The 16,482-nt window shown below is 45.9% G+C and overlaps 1 protein-coding gene across 3 annotated transcripts in view; it reads left to right on the top strand.

Moving 5' to 3' along the window:
- The window catches only part of LOC138537982 (coagulation factor XIII B chain-like), a 1,433,866-nt gene that overhangs the window by 547,373 nt on the left and 870,011 nt on the right, over positions 1–16,482 (top strand). The window lies entirely within an intron of this gene.

Below are 16,482 nucleotides of genomic sequence, written 5' to 3'. Positions count from 1 at the left end.
ACGTGCAATCTTCATTGTAAACATAAAGGATCACTCAATTCTTTACTTCATCATCAGATTCTATGCGGCCTATGCATATTCTCCCTTGGCATCTCTTTGTGGTGTGTCGTCTTTACTTCATGTGACGCCACCAATCTTCTCTTTCACTCATTTTTACATGTCCTCAGGTATCTCTCTTAGGAGACCGTCAGTTTTTCTGGGATACGTCAGATAGGGTTTTCACAATGGATTCCATGTCTCAAAGGCCTTTCGCGTTATAGGCATCATTATGGGTGTTGCGAATGTCGCAATTTCTGGTTCCCGGTATATAGGCACAATGGGGGCAGGAATTCTGGTAGAGGCATTTGGCTCCTCATCTACACTCTGTTATAGTGTATCTGTTCCTCTGTTCTCCAGTTGTAATGAACTGCCGTTTTCCATACTTTCCAGGCTTTATAGATATTCCGATCATCTGCTCTCCACCTGCTACTGAATGCCTGATCTTCACTCCTCTAGGGGCGCACCCATCCTCTTCACAGCCTGGGCCTCCTTCTTCAGCACTGCACACCCCCACCTCTCCATTATGGATCTCTGTTTCAATGCTGTCATGGGAGCTGGCCAATGCATAGAGCTGCTTTCTAATAGCACCTCTCGGATTGGTTTGAGATGTCATGTGACTTGTCTGGGTAGAAATGTGTGTCTGGGGCAGAGTGTGGGGTCAGTGTGTGCAGTCATTGTTTGTCAAGTGAGTGTGTGTGTGGCAGAACATTGTGTATGGCTGTGGGAAAGAGTGTATGTGGTGTGACAAATCCCATGGTATTGTCACTGCTTCCATAGGGGGAGCCCTTTCCCAAGGTCAGGGAGTTGAGGCCGCTACCCGATAGCCCCCCTGGCAGTCATACTCAGGAGGTGGATCTCATGGGAAGGGAAACCCCATGTGGGACCAGTGACGTCTTTGGGAGAACACAGTTCTCCTCACTGTCACCGGAATATGTCCAATCCTTACCTCTCTCATCCTCCTACCCTACACCCACCTCTATTTGTTTCTGTAAAACAGAAGCCCCCCATCTTTGTAGAACATAGTGGAAGGAGATTGATGATCTCAGTTAACCCAGTGGAGAGTAGAAAGGGTAACACTGAGAAGGTAGAAGATATACAGAGGACTAAATAGTATGAGGCAGAACCAAGATGCGCGTTCCATCCAATATCAACATTTCAGATGTATAAAAGGGAAGAAGGACTGCAAAGGCCATCTGTTAGGGAGAATTCTCCAGAATGGCTAATTTCCCTTACCTAATGAGTCCCACAGCAGCTTTGCTGGATTTCTAGGATTTATTTTTTTCACCTGGTAAGAGCCTTTTTTCCCACGTTTACATGTGTTTTGCTGTGTGTTTTACATTTTTGTGTTCATAGACTGTGGAGCCTCACCTACTGCATAGGCATCACCTTTTGACTTTGTGTCACACAGCACCTTTAGTGCAGTGACACAGGGTTGTCTTTTTCAGACTTCCGACTTTAAACTCCATTTTCTGGGACTGACTACTGTCTCCCAGAACATATAAAGTTGTCATTGACTTTATTAGTCTTTTTAAACTCAGAGACCCAGTACAAACTATCTTCCATAGAGTACTGGAAATGGTTAATAGTTATCCCTTTTTGTCTGTCTCTCATGGAACATTATTTCGTTCCCCTTTCTTTAAGATTTGGCTGGTGGCAGTGATATCTACCCTATTTTTCCTACTGCGGTCTATGAAAATAGCCTTGGTACTGTTTCAGGTTATGTTAGTAGCCGCAAACTTTAATCCGCTGGACCCCATTTACTTTTATTTGGTTCCGGCTGGGTTTATTCGCCATTTACTTTTTGTAAAGGTCTTTCTCGTGTTCTACTCTGCGCGCCAAACCAGGTTTGGTTCCTTTGTTCGCCTTCCTTTGGCGGGCTTCTGCACAGAAGCCGTCCTTAGGCGCCTGAGAGTCTGGGTAGACAGGATGTGAGGGAGGGGTTTTAGGACCCCTGCACAGGGTCTCCTTGGAGACCCAAGTCGCACTCTTGTTTGATTGGCTAGGTGACTGTCCTGCCAGGACAGCCACCCTGCTGTGTGATTGACAGCCAAGCTGTGTGAATGGGGGAAAACTGCATAAAAAGCAGGTCTCTGGGACTTCGAAGGCAGAGTCGCCACTGGATGGAGAGAACCCAAGAGAAGCTGAAGGAAGAAGACTGCTGCAACTACTGAACCTCCCGATGAAGCCCTGCTGCGGGTCCGAATCTCCTACACTTCGACGACAGAGAAGATCTGCAATGAATCTTCTTCCTTTGAGCTGGTGGGACCAACCAGTCACCAAACACCAAGCAAGGCCTCCTTCCCCTGGTCGAATTTGCTGTGCATCGCTGCAGTGAACTGGATAGCCAGGAGGACCGGACCCTGTTGGGGTTTTAAGGAGCGCACCTTTTATTTGTTGCTTTGCTCTGCTGCTGGTTTCTTCCATGAGCAGTGCAGGACCCTCAAGTTATCCTCCTTTTTGTCAGTCTGACAGTCGCTAGAGGAACCGTGAGCCTGCAGGATCTGCCAAGAACTTCTGCCTCAGCTACATCATTCTTTTTCTTCTAAGGTACTGTTCAAACCCGGTTATTCGTTCGGTCTGACCGAGGTGAAAGTGTTTTAAATCTTTCACCAATCCGAGGGCTTGTCCTTCTCTACTCTTTTAAATAACCTTTCCTTCGACCAACTTCGTTTTGAACTCTTGGCAAAGACTTAACCGCAAACTAATCTGAACTGTGTGATCCTCTGCAAAGACTCTGAACCATTAACTTTGGCCCAGGCCTATTGATTTGAATCCTCATTGTAGCAAGCATTTTCTAGATTGCCTTGCCTACTTACTTGTTGGTGCTGTGTGGTTTTGTATAACTTTGTCTTTCCCTCCCTTTTTAAATTGCTGGAGTGCCATTTTGCTCACACTTAATTTTGAGCTTAACCTGTCCAGAATTGATTGGGTGTTGTGTAGTATATGAAGAGTGTGATTCTTCTGCTGCTTTACTTTGTGAACTGTTTTACAAATGAATGTTTAAATAAATGTATATTCTTTTACTCAGAAACCTTGAGTCAGTGTTTGTTTGAACCATAGCAATTGCTGTCCTTTGTGTAACTTCTGATACTGCTCACTTTACTCTTGAGATAAGTCTGGCTGCTCAGCCATTGCTACCACTTTACTGTGTAGTACAGGCTTGTACCAAAGGTGAATTTGTACTGTCATAATTGTGTGTGGTGTTCTCAAAAGGTACTGCATATGATTCTGCCTAACAGCTCGGAAGGAAAGGAGATGCCTAACACCATCCGATCCGCTCAGCATGTACCGCGAGAGCCAGCACAGCTCGGAAGGAAAGGAGGCCGAACCGGGATCCTCGGGGGAAGCCAAAGAGCCCTGAGGTCGGTCAGGAGTGGCGGAGACCCTTACCTGCTTCCAAGAGCTAGCGCGGCTTTGAAGGAGTGCTAAGCCTTGCGCGTACTTTGACTTACCTGCCTGGTCTAATGTGCTCTGTCTCTGTGCAATCTTAGGCTTTCCCCTCGTTAGGTTAGCTGTACTTTGTGTTTTGCAATTCTCTGCTGCGTCCTGAGGCTGCTCTGCCTCCACACTGCCAACTGTTGCACTTTTTTAGGTCTTCCCCCCCCAACCTCCTGTTTTCTTTATTAAAAATATTTTTTAACCAACCAAAACTAAAAAAATATATAAATAAATACATAAAAAATTCGACCTTTTTTTTCAACCATTTGACTGTCGATCAAATGGTCATTCGATCTTTTATTTTCGACCATTTGACTGGACACCCTTGTGTTCCCTCTTGTGTGTTGCCTGCTTGTGCTTCTCTGTTCTCCTTTCTCCTCTCCCATTATTGGTGGCACCCGAAGGGAGGTCCTCTTGACCTCCTTCCACTCCTCCAAAGCCATCATCAATGTCAATCATAATGGTGCTGTCATGGTACAGGACCTTCAGCCCAGTCTCCTCCTTCTCGATAGGCATCTCCCATGGCTTATCAACTTCCTCCCTTCTCCTGCTACTCCTTCTGATACCTCTCTGGCTCCTCTACGACCTCCTTCCTCCTCTGCCACCTCTCTGGCACCCACCTCCTTCTCCGCTCTGGCTCCTATGCCACCTCTGCCACCTCTGTCTACTGCCTGTGCCCACTCTTGGGCCCCTCTACCTCCTCTGCTGGGTGTACTTCACATCACCCTGGAAGTCTTTCAAATGTGGCAACCTGCTCAACATCGCTACTCTCAACTCTCTCTACTGTCAAACACTCCTCTGACATCTGCCACCTCCTCGAAGACCTTGACCTGGATGTCCTCGCTCTCACTGAGACATGGTTCATGGCCAGCTTTCACATGATTTGTCACAGGTTTTGACATTCTCTTCCCTGAGGGCTACAAGATCTTCTCAGAGTCTCCGAGCCCAGAACCAACCCAGAGGTGGAGGTGCCCAGATCTTTCCAGAGTGGGTGCCTGCTTCTGTCATTCCTACGCAGGCCTACTCCTCCTTTGAATGCCTGTTCTGCAGGCTATCTATCTCACCTGGCCTTTCTCTGACTGTGGCCACCATCTAAAGGCCACCAGACCGGGTCGCCCTTTTCCTCCCTTCTTCTCTCCTTGCCTCGACCTCTCAACACCTCCTCATTGGAGACCTCAACATCCACCTGGATGCTTAGAATCCCTCCTCTGGCCTCTTCCGCTACCTTTGCAACACTCTCTCCCTTTCCATTCTACCCTCTGGTCCGACACACATCCCCCTCTCTACACCTTGCACCACTCCTCTCTCTTGGACTGACCACTGTCTGCTCTCTCCTCTAACCTGAACATTCTTGTCCCTCAAGCAATGCCTACCCCAGCACTGCCACCCTCCTTCTCTGTAAGTCGGCCCATGAAGCAAGTGTCAGTGGACACCTTTGCCTCTACTTTCTCTGCTCTTCCTACTCCTGCAGCTGATTCACATCCTGACACAGCCCTGCATCTTTCTTTCTCCAACACTCTGGACATCCTTGCCCCTTTCATGAGAATCACCCTGAAACCTACCTCCAAGTTCAACTCTTTGTATGACTCCGACTACATCACCCTGAAGCACAAGTGCAGGATGGCTGAGAGTAAGTGGAGGCATCCTGCGCATTCTCTGACAAACTGGCTTGCCGCCTGCTCCAAAGGTAATACAGACTCTCTGTCCTCTCCAATAAGAGGGTCCATATCCAAGCCTGTTTCTCTGAGGCCTCTAACAACACAGTCAAACTCTTTAAAATCTATAAGGAGCAAACCAAGCCTACTGAAGTCTCCACCTCTCCTGTTCCTTCCCAGACCCTCTATATGGCTCTGGCTTCTCATTTCACCACTAAGATCCAGGACATCCTGTCCTCGCTTTCCTCTTCCCCCTGCTCTACCTCTCTCTGGGCCCCTTTGGCTGCCTCTTCCTCTCCTCTTCCTTTTTCCTCCTTCTCCCTGACAACACCTAACGATGTTTCTAGACAAGTCAGATCTATGAAAGTGTCACCCAAACAGGTGCTCCTCTGCTCTTCCAGTAACCTCAAGGGCCACATTGCTGCGCTCGCTCCAGCATTGGCCGACTTCTGCAATCTCTCTTTTGCCATTAGATCTTTCCCCTCTCTCCTCAAGCACTCCCTTGTGCACCCCCTCATAAAAAAGCCTTCTGCCGATCCTACCTCTCTGGTAAACTATCGCCCGATTTCTATCACTCCTTTCCTGGGCAAACTCCTGGAAAACCTGGCCATCTCCCAGCTTACTCGCCACCACACAGAATCTGTTGGTTGTCTCCATTACCATCAGTCTGGCTTCAGAGCAGCCAGCGGCACGGAAACTGCTTTCATGAACACCCGTGAAGATCTGCTCTCTAATCTTGACTCCAGCACACTCTTTGTCCTCATCCTCCTTGACCTTTCCTTGGCTTTCGTCGCAGTCAATCATGCCACCCTGATCAACCAACTCTGTTTGAACCTGGGCATCACAGATCACGCCCTGGTGTGGCTGACCTCCTTCCTCCTGGACCGTCCCTCCCAGGTCCAACTTGGGTCATTTCTCTCCACCATCTCTCTCTCCACATGTGGTGTCCTCCAAGGCTCTATCCTTTCACCCTGGCTCTTGAACGTCTATCTGGCCCCTTTGGCCCACTTGATCTCCACCTTCTCTTCTAACAAATAGTGTTATGCGGATGACACTCATCACTCCTTCAGTCTTCCCTCAGCCTCCTCTCCTCCCTCGCTCATTCCTGACTGTCTATCCGCTATTCAGGACCAGTGCACCTCCAGCAATCTTTGCCTTAATGCGAGTAAGACGGATATCCTTCTCATCTGGACCCCTGCTCCCACTTTCCCTCTCTCACTCTGGCCTCCCTCCTTGGGCCCTCTACCCGCACCTTCCTGTGAGGCAAAAAACCTTGGCGTCATCTTCAACTTCACTCTCTCCTTCCCTCCTCACATGAGAGACCTTGCCAAAAAGGTCCACTTCCTGTTGCATCTCCTCAGAGGTATTCTACCTTTTCTCACTTTCCCCTAGCAGCTCACTGTCTCCAGAGCACTGGTACTTTCCAGGCTGGACTACTGCAACAGCCTCTTTCTCAGTCTGACTACCTCTACTCTTCGCCCCCCTGCAACTAATCCAGAACAGGACTGCAAGACTTATCTTTGGCCTGAAGCCCAGGGACCGAATCTCTCCAGCGCTGAAATCTCTCGACTGGCTCCTGGTGGCTGCAAGGATCAAGTTCAAGACCCTCTGCATCATCCACAAAGCGCTCTGGGGCCGCGCCCCATGCTACATTCAACTCACTCTTCCAAAATACCTTCCGTCTAGAGCCCTTCACTCAGCTACCTCCAACTCTCCGAGGGTCAGATGTTTCTCCAGGAAGAGAGTGGAGGGAAGTTCTCTCTCCTCTGCAGGTGCCTCCTTCTGGAACGGCCTCCCTGCCCCTCTCAGACTTCAGACAGACCACCTGAAGTCCCGGAAGCAGTTTAAGACCCTCCTTTTTTCCTCTTTCTCTCTCCAGCTTCCTTGCTAACTTACCTGTCTGCTGCTCTGTCTGGTTGCTTGGTACCCTCAGAGTCTCACTGGGTACCAGGCTCCTCCATGACCAGTCTCCTGCGCTGCCTCTTGGCCGTCTGTGCATTTAGGGGCTGTAACTGTAACCCTACAGCCCCTGTGCCTCCTTGCGCTTAACCAGAGCCACGATGCCCTGGCTGCACTTACTCAGAGCAAAGCTGCCCTGTTCGCACATCCCCCTACCCTATCCCTTGCACTTCCCCATTTCCCTTTGCCCTTTATTTCGTGTTGTCGCACTTGCACAGTCCAACTGACACAAGGCCTATTAGGATCGTTTTTCTTGTCTTTTGGTGCCTAGAAACACTTATGTACAAGTGTGTTATAAATGCCATATCATTTCATATCAAGGCACACAGGAATGCTGAGGGGAAGCCAAGGTTCTCTCAGGCTAGTCGGAAGTGGGGGAGCCACTTACCTGCTAAAGCCGTTAATTATTGAGGAATGGTGTGAGAAGGGGGAACCGCTCAACCCACAGAGAACTTGCTGCTGTGGAACCGCTGCACCAAGAAAGCACACCACGAGAGTCCGGGAAGCTCCAAAAGATGTCTAACGATGCCCAGAGAGACCCGGGATAACCACGCACCAAGATGAAAAGTACACGCGCATTGCTGGGAAGGTGTAGTGGTCCTGGAAAGGTGGCGGAGAGCCCACAAGTGGAAGGCACGCCAGAAATACATGGTCTGGGACCCTGATCCAAACGAAGGGACACTATTACATTGCGAGATGCATGATAACCCTTAGCAGGGTGGTAAACCAAGTCTATTGAGCACAAGGTATATATGAAAGAAGTCTGGGGAAGGGAGACATTCCTCACATCAACATTTTGAAACCTGAGAAAAGGGTCAAGGCCCCACCGCTATCTGCAGAAGCATCCGGACCTCTTCTTCGTCACAGTACCTAGGAGCCAGGTCTGCCAACAAGGGTCAAGGACCCACCACCATCTGGAAAAGCATCAAGACCCCTTCCTCTTCTTTGTTGCAGTACCTTGGAGCCAGGTCTGCCAACCAGGGTCTGGGAAGCATATTAACAGACAAGGAAAGAGAGACATTTATTTAAATTGTATTTAGTTTTTAAAACTTTTACAACATTTGAGTGAAACAAAATACAGACAAACGTGTTACAATCATGATAAAAAATGCAATAACATACTCTAAAATTAGCACAGTACTAGCATGAAACATTTTTTTTAAACCTCAACATTAGATAAATTGATCACTTCAGTACAACTTCTTTGTAAAAAAAAAATGGTCAGCATACATGACAAAAACTCTGTTTAATAACAGAGTAACCTCATAAATGGGCAGACATCATAAAAAAGATCACATTACAATAAAATGACATTGATACAGAACTTAGGATATCAGTAAAATTACTCATCGTTACTAATTTAGCTGTGAATTGCATCCACAAGAACAGATAACATAAAAGAACATATTATTTTACCTATATTATGCAAATAAGCAATGGTGCAAAGATATGCATAGAATAAATCAATATTTCCCATGCCACTATCTTACTCAGCTGTGATCAAAGATAAAGCTCATTCTAACCTAAGAACCGCAACCTGCGAAGATATCCTCGAGTGTTTATATTTCGGTGAGTTCACAAATCATAACTTACAATTCATTGACATCATTTGATGAAAAGGGATCACATTCTACTAATAGAGTGGAAGAGTAATTTATATGACCAATTTCCAAGAAGCAACCTCCCACAGGGCAAATCAAAATGTTTCTCAGAGTATGTAAATTATTAGTCGTTAAAAGACGGTGCATGGCAAGAGCCAGCAATGAGGATTGCTTAAAGTAAATTTGACAATTAACTTGGTTTAAGTACAGGGTTTGAACACTGGTGTCAAAAAGGCTGGAAGGTGCAGTGTTCTAAACTATAAGTTGGTTAGCCTTAGCTAGAGCTTCATCGATTTTATATAGCAAATATAGTGAGAGCCGCGATTAAGCACGTATTGTCACCACCCTTTAAGCATCTTTGCCAAAAAGAATTGGCATGCCAGATCAGTAACCTCCGGATAATAAATACCCAGGAGATTATGTCTTTCTGATTCAAAATTAGGGAAGTACACGACAAGATGTTTAAGCCTTTCAAGCAGGTCTCCGTTAGCACAAAAAGAAAAATCATCCCGGCATTAGTGATGAAAATTTGGACCAATGTTTGATTCGCTCAAGTATATGGAATTGGTTCAGTTTAAATATAACATAGACTGTTCTGGCTATTTCACAAGGGAGTTTCGTTATATAGGGGGAGCGTAGTTCTCTTTTCCTAGGAAACTGTGCATACTACGAGTACGTTTTATATGTGTTGTTAGATTCAATGGTATTGCTCCAATCCCATTCATACAGCTTGCGTTTTACATTTGGTAGGCCCTGACTGAGGTCATTGATTGTTGAATTTATTTTCACCAATGTTTTATTCATTTGGTCTGCAAATTATGCGATGGATTGAGGATTACCATCTCTCAGGAGAGCATTTGGGTCCTGGAAAAGAGAATTACGAGGCGCAACCAACATTTTGGCATATATGGCAAATTTACGCCATGTAAATCTAGATGCAAGCGACGAAAGCCCCAGTTCATGCCGAATTATCAAATTTCGGCACTGCAGATGCCTGTCCTAGTGTACGTTTCCACAACTGAGCCTGAATAGTGTTTAAGACTTCATCCAGATGTAAAAGACAGGTATCTAGACCAAACTATAAAATTGGTTCCACCTTCATTAAGTAGAAATCTACAACAGGCAACATTGAAAACTTACAATAGTTCTTAATTACTATTCTCATCTGAGAAGCCAAAGGTTGTGCTTTTATTTTTAGACCACAATTGCATGGAGTTAGAATCGGAAAGCGAATAACCTAAATAGCGTAGCGTATTAACACGCTCGATTCTCACACCGGCTAAGTTCCAATAGTAAGTCTTTATCTGTTTATTATTACTAAAGATGAAAATCTTAGATTTTATACAATTGGCCTGCAGATTGTGCTGAGATGCGTATTCTTGAAATTTGTTGAGCTTGTTCTGTAGCCCATAAGGGGTCCGGTCGAACAGGATAATGTCATCGGCAAAACACAACCAATGTAGTTTTAACTTGCCGAGTCGCACCGGGTACATTGATGGATCACGCCACAACTTGTCCATATCACAAATGTAAAGGTTGAATAAAGTTGCGGCAAGGTTACACCCCTGTTTTACTCCAGTCGAGGTGATGATAGGGGGAGTAAGTACACCATCTTGCGTAACCTGAACTTGGAATGTTGTATATGAATGAAACATAGTGACTAACTGCACAAGTCTATGAGAGAACCCCATCAAAAGTAGCTTTGTCCATAGCAGTTCTCTGAAAACCGTGTCAAAGGCGCAAGACAGATCTAGTGCTGCTATGTATATTGGGCCTGACTAAATTCATTTTGACTTGGCAAGAGTATGTGCATCTATGATGGCATTGAGCAAATGTTTCCATTTCTTTACGAAAACCCACCTGAAACTTTGAGTAGATGTTGTTTTCATAATTGAAGCTTTCGAGATGTTTCAGAAGTAAAGTGGCAAACACCTTAGCTGCCGCATCTGTTAGGGTAATTGGGCGATAATTTGCCAGATCATGCCGTTCACCATTTTTATGAAATGGAATAATATTGGTGTGCAAAATATTGTCAAATTTGGTGTATAAAAGAGCTGCCCAAAAATGTGGGTCTGATTTTTATAATACATGAAGGGAACCCGTCCGGCCCTGCCGCTTTAGATGTTTTTAAATTCTGAATGGCCCAAATAATGTCTTCCACAGAGAAAGTTTATTGCTCAGTGCAACTTGGATGCATACCCCTGAGTCATGGGACTGACACTGAAGAGGTAATTGGAATTTTGCACCAATGTATAGTTGCCAACTATTTTATGAGATTGAGGCAGCCAAACTACATTGTTCAATATCAAAGTTGACTCTAAATATTGACCATATACTGCCAGTGTCATGTTTGCCAAGTAATTGCATCATCTGTTGGTTATCCTTATGATAAATCTGATGATTCATTACTTTTAATTGGTTCCTATATTTTTGAAGGATGCTGAGCTTTGCTGCATAATACACTGACTCATCCAAATTCGATTGAATAAGTAGCCTAAGACTACGATTCTTCTCCCATTTGTACAGAGCTATTGTAGGATTATGAGAATGACAGTGAGGCTTAGAGGATTTGGTTATATAGGATGTTAATTTGTGTAGGTGGGTTTTAATCACAATGTTGTTCCACATCTCCCTTACAGAAGCATTGAATGTCAGTAGGTTTGCCTCCAGGACTTGCCAGGAGTCTCTGTTGACCAAATATGTTAATTCCCTACATAGCATAAGATGCCAGTGCACCGAGGTCCTCAATCGATCGGACTGTACTAAAGCTAAAGTTGGCTCAATCACCAGAGGAACATTCTTCTGGTACGCATGTAGGAGGATGGGAGAATGATCACTCAGTTTGAATTCCAAAATAGATACAGAATCAGCAATTCCCATTAAACCGGAAGATACAAACAAATAATCAATACATGAAGAAGAGGTTCCCCTAGACCAGGTGCCAAGGTGCGATCCTCTCTTAAAATTCACCAAATGTATGTTCCAGTCAAGTAAGTACCGAACCCATTGTTTGCCCCTCTTAGAGGTTTTCATGTAATAGTTTGTCTCTGGATAAAGTTTATAAGAATAGGTAGACCTTAAACACATAGAGTTAAAGTCACCACCAATAATGATTTTGTAGTCCGGATTCTTAAAAAAGGCCTCTTCCAAAACTACATCCAAGATATTAAAGCATTCGTCAAGGGTTGAGTTAGCGGGGTTGAAGTAAATAAAATCAATAACAATGTATTCAAAGGAGACGCTACAGGAGAATATTCAATCACTAGTATTTCATTGGTGCATGATATCACAGAAGAGTGATGGTTAGCAGAATTGTTAACTAAAATAGCTACACCTCCAGCAGGACGGCCAGAGATGCCTTGGACAGCACGTGCACAGAAAGTAGTGAAACTGTCCGCCACAAAATGTTTTGTGCTCATGGTTTCTTGCAGAAACAATAAAGTAGGATAATCGGTGGAGGAAAGCGTGCTTAACCATAAATCGAAGTTGGACAGCCCGCAACAATTCCAACATACAATCTTAAAAGAAGGCTGGCTAGGGTTGTTTGGTAACTCTGATCATTTCTACGATCGAAGACAATAGTGGAGCTAACCATATAATGTTAGAGGCTTACCCTACCAGGGAAAATATATGCGTGATTAAGTCAGCATTAAGGGAAGGGACATTATGAGTATTTGGGGCATTTTCAAGGTTAGAAACAGTAGGTGGCCGTTATTCCAGAAATTAATGTGCCTCTTCAATCGTACGGAATAGATGAAGGGATAGCCCACGCATTCCAAAGTAACCTCGATGATCCCACAGTAGCTTTAAGATAATAACTGATTGATGTATTACCAATCAATGGTAACTGGTGAGCTTCCTTAATCAGCACATTAGAGGTATTTACCCTTTTGTTGACTTGGGGTGGTGCCATAGGAGCTATCTCTATATTTGGTAAGGCAAACTCTGGTTCTGAAACTAAGGAGCTCATGTTGTTTTCCTGAGGGTCTATTTTCGAATTTTCTTGAGACAAAGATGGTGCAGCAGATGTATTGGAGGGCATCTGTGCAGGCGTGACAAGATTACCACGACCTGCCGTACAGGCACCAGTAGTTTTAATACAAGCCATTGGATAGTAGTTGAAAGTTGGCATTGTTTAAGACTCAGTGACATTGGGGAAGGAGTAGACTTTCCAACCATGTCAACGTGGAGAGGAGCAATGGAGGTTGAAATTCCAACAGACCTTGGCTTCTTACCGCCCTGCTTGACTAAGTTCAAAACCATTTTCGATTCCTCATTTAACGGATTGAGATCAATGATTACGTCTTCATTTGAGATATTGGTCAGATGGTTTGCATTGGAGTTCTGGCCCACCGATTTGGATATCATTTGATTATTATTAATTTTTTTTCCAAAAGAACAGTGTTTTTTTAAATGTTGTTGTTACGTTTAATTGCTAAGCATGAGCCCATCTCATTTTGCACGAATACAAATACGTATTCGATTCATTAGAGGAGTTGGCAATGCAAGAATCATTTAGCTCAGAAACCTCAAGTGGAATATTGGCTGCTTGCTCAATGATTTCAATGAGTGGGGTTGGACTATTTGGTGAGTTTCCTGGAGCCCGCTGTGGGCACCAAAATCATCAGCCAAGGACAAAGGACCTTCAGCAGCAGCTGCAGGTCTTGGTCTTTGAGAAAGAAGGTATCTGAATACGTCATCTAGCTTCAGGGTATTTAACTGGATAGCTTCAAGCAGCTTAAGGGAAGAGGCCTCACATTGCGGATCATTAGAAACAACCACAACAGCAACAGCTTTAGCATATGAGCACAGTGTCGGAGTACCAGATGGTGCGTGGGTGGATGTTTCAGTGAATGTAGCGGACACGGTAGGAGTGATCGGTACCTGATGTTTTCCAATGAGTGAATTTAGGATACACAATTTCTCAGCCTGGCAATTAACATGCGCTGTGATGAAACCCTCAAGTTTTCTCAGTTTATCAGATAGCTCAGAAATTGTGGATTTTATATTGTCAAGCGGAAGGTGTGTCTGATCGTGGCCTTTATCGAGGAGATTCAGGATATGAGTAATTACAGGGAATGAGTGTCAGCATCAGAAATCACAGAGGACTCTGAGTAATTATTATGTTGGCCTGAGGCGTTGTGATTGTTGCTGTTGCCAAACGTATCCCTACCAACATTAGTAGGGAATCCATGTGAACGTACATGTGTATTAAGAGTCCTAGATTTCAGTTTGTTTCTAGGAAGTGTGGTAGAGCTCGTCGAGGGACGCTGCGACTTTGGGTCATATTGCTTACTGTGTTGGTGATTAGATTCTCCAATACTACCCCCATGTATATTGTGCAGACAAATACTCTCAACTTCAGAGGGTAAAAACAGAGGATATGAGGGATCCAAAGATATTCTACAGAAATTTCCCCATTCATTTTGGAGAGTAGGTGCCAATATGGAGACATCTGATATGCATTTATTGAATGGCTCATCCGTGCAACGATTTGCATGCGCAGACAAATCACCAGTCAACGTGCTAGCTCTAACATAATCATGCCGACAAATACCACTGCCGGCCTGGGCAGTAGGATGGACAGGCGTCAGATCCAAAGTGATATTATTTAGTGTATAAGGACTGTCATTGGGTTTGATGGCAATTGATTGTTGGCTATAGGGTACAGTGTTAGCAAGCCCCGCCCACCTGGTGCCTTCCTGCTTGCCGCTCTGTTCCCTACTTAAGGAGCCCTCCAGCCTCATTTTCCTTTGCAGCTGGGGAGCAGGTGTAAGTGGATCTAGGTCACCTGGCCTAAGCCCTGGCCACCTCTTGCCTTCCTGTTTCTGCTCTTTTTCACCACTTAGCAAGCCCCGCCCACCTGGTGCCTTCCTGCTTGCCGCTCTTTTTTACCACTTAGCAAGCCCCGCCCACCTGGTGCCTTTCTGCTTGCCGCTCTTTTTCACCACTTAGCAAGCCCCGCCCACCTGGTGCTTTCCTACTTGCCGCTCTTTTTCACCACTTAGCAAGCCCCTCCCACCTGGTGCCTTCCTGCTTGCCGCTCTTTTCCCTACTTAAGGAGCCCTCCAGCGTCTTTTCCTTTGCAGCTGGGGAGCAGGTGTGTAAGTGGATCTAGGTCACCTGGCCTAAGCCCTGCCCACCTGGTGCCTTCCTGGTTGCTGCTCTTTTTCACCACTTAGCAAGCCCCCACCTGGTGCCTTCCTGCTTGCCGCTCTTTTTCACCACTTATCAAGCCCCGCCCACCTGGTGCCTTCCTGCTTGCCGCTCTTTTTCACCACTTAGCAAGCCCCGCCCACCTGGTGCCTTCCTGCTTGCCACTCTTTTCCCTATTTAAGGAGCCCTGCAGCCTCTTTTCCTTTGCAGCTGGGGAGCAGGTGTAAGTGGATCTAGGTCACCTGGCCTAACCACCATCCACCTTCTCAGCCCTGCCTTTTCCTTCCTGCTCTTAACTCTTAGATTAAGGGCGTCTCTCGCCCGGGCGTCCAAAGCAAAGGACAATGGGCCTCATTACGAGTCAGGCGGTAAGGGGTTTACGGCGGCGTAAACAGCGCCGACCCTTACCGCCTGATTCCGAGGTCCCTTAGCGCCATGGAGGACTTAACACCTGCTTTTAGCAGGTGTTAAAATCGATGGCGCTAAGGGACCTTGTTGTTAATTACGCCACCGTAATTTACGGTGGCGTAATTAACGCCTTCCCCACTCCCATTATGCCCTATGGGGCAAAAATGGGGAAGGGTAAATGGGGATTGGGGACTTACCGCCCCGCCAACCTCGGAATGGGGCGGTATGTCCGCCAACCACCATGGCGTAAACATAGTTTACGCCATGGTGGTAAAGGTACGACCCAGGCGGTAACTTACCGCCTGGGTCGTAATGATGCCCAATTCCTGTTTGGAAATGTTCAAACAAGGAGGATCCAGGACCCGAACCCCTGCTAAAACAGCAGGTAAGCATGCACCAACATGTGTTTACACCCTCTGTCCCCTAAGGTCATCCCCACCCTCTCTGGTCACCTGTGTTGTTCCCTTGTGCCCCCCCTCCCGCACACAGGAGTCTGTCCTGCTACATTCTGGTTTCACCATCACCGTCTTCTGGCCAATGCTGGATTTTACTTTTATGGACTTCATTGATTCACTGTGCGTTACCCTTTCTCAACTCTCATGCTGGACTTCCTTTGCATCTTGTACTCATGGTGACCCTGAATCATGCTGTTCCCATCTTCATCTTGTATCCTGGCTTGCAGCATTCTGTGTTACTACTGACTTCTGCAATTGTATTCACTCTCCCCTCTTGCTTCTCCACTCTTTTTGACTGCTTACTCTCTGTTCTCTCCTCCCATCTACCTTTTCATATCTCCTCCCCTCCTCCCCTTACTTTCTTCTACGCACTTACTCTATCAGAATTGTCCCTGGACCTAGTATGATAGCAACCTCGTCTTTCGCTCCCCCATCCCCTTACTGACCTTCCCACCCCCCCTCCTTCCAGCACCATCTGAAATGTTGTCAGGCCTAGTACGATAGTCGCTTGTTTTGTTCCTCCCCTCCCTTTCTGCACCCCTCTCCCTCACATTTTGTTTTTCTCCGGCTCTACCAGATATGTCGTCAGGCCTAGTACAGTAGTCACCTGGCTGTTTCCATTTCCTTCCCACTCTCCCCCTCCCTTCCTTATCTATGTCTTAGCTCTTGCACTATCTGAAATGTCGTCAGGCCGATCAGGCGAGTACGCATAGCTCTCAACCATTTGTCTCGGAAAGGCGGGTGAAATCACCCGATTTTGTTTCTGGCAGG

The sequence above is a fragment of the Ambystoma mexicanum genome, chromosome 1q (genome assembly GCF_040938575.1).
Source record: "Ambystoma mexicanum isolate Mex_15411 chromosome 1q, UKY_AmexF1_1, whole genome shotgun sequence".
NCBI classification, from domain to species: Eukaryota; Metazoa; Chordata; class Amphibia; order Caudata; family Ambystomatidae; genus Ambystoma; species Ambystoma mexicanum.
This window is presented reverse-complemented; position numbering and strand designations above follow the sequence as displayed.